Source organism: Aphanomyces astaci (genome assembly GCF_000520075.1).
Source record: "Aphanomyces astaci strain APO3 unplaced genomic scaffold supercont1.127, whole genome shotgun sequence".
Classification (NCBI taxonomy): Eukaryota; Oomycota; class Saprolegniomycetes; order Saprolegniales; family Verrucalvaceae; genus Aphanomyces; species Aphanomyces astaci.
The window spans coordinates 53,130-53,684 of record NW_009798390.1 but is presented as its reverse complement, the minus strand read 5'-3'; the positions used below and the strand labels follow the sequence as shown (position 1 = coordinate 53,684).

Genomic DNA, 555 nt, shown 5'->3' with positions numbered 1-555 from the left:
TTGTACGCCCAATGACGTACAGAATATTTGAAGTATATATGAATTTTAGTATGGGTATATAAAGGCAAAATTCTCAGTTCTCGGTATTGGTCATTTGATTACCAAAGGGGGGGGGCCAATGACGTACAGAATATTTGAAGTATATATGAATTTTTTAGTATGGGTATATAAAGGCAAAATTTTCAGTTCTCCGTATTGGTCATTTGATTACCAAAAGGGGGGGGAATAGCTCAGTGGTAGAGCATCGGTTTCTTAACTCAAAGGTCATGGGTTCGATCCCCGGCTTCTTCGAATTATTTCCGTAAGATTTATCCCTCTCCCCTGGGGGATCCGGTTAACAAGGGCTGCGTACGAAGGCGAGGACCGAACTTCGAAGAAGATCGGTCGATGCACGAAGCACGAGGTATGACGCGTTGGGCGAAGTAAAAACCGAAGATTACACACCGCCTCTGGTCGAGCAGGCGCGTTACAATTGGCGAAGCGGTTCCACAAGATGTGGTTCTAGTGTCGGCCCACGCGGAGGAATGTCTTAAAAAATGGTAATCCAAACTCAAT

General features: G+C 44.7%; 1 protein-coding gene and 1 pseudogene across 2 annotated transcripts in view; one reads left to right on the top strand and one right to left on the bottom strand.

The window, feature by feature from the left end:
• The first annotated feature begins 219 nt into the window (after positions 1 to 219).
• Positions 220 to 291, top strand: H257_17916 (annotated as a pseudogene). The gene has a single exon. The product of its transcript is annotated as a tRNA-OTHER (tRNA).
• A 262-nt stretch (positions 292 to 553) lies between these two features.
• Positions 554 to 555, bottom strand: part of H257_17915 (hypothetical protein) — a 912-nt gene continuing 910 nt past the window's right edge. The window contains exon 1 of the mRNA XM_009846878.1: positions 554 to 555. This exon is cut by the window's right edge and continues 910 nt beyond it. The gene's annotated coding sequence lies outside the window, so the exon portion shown is untranslated.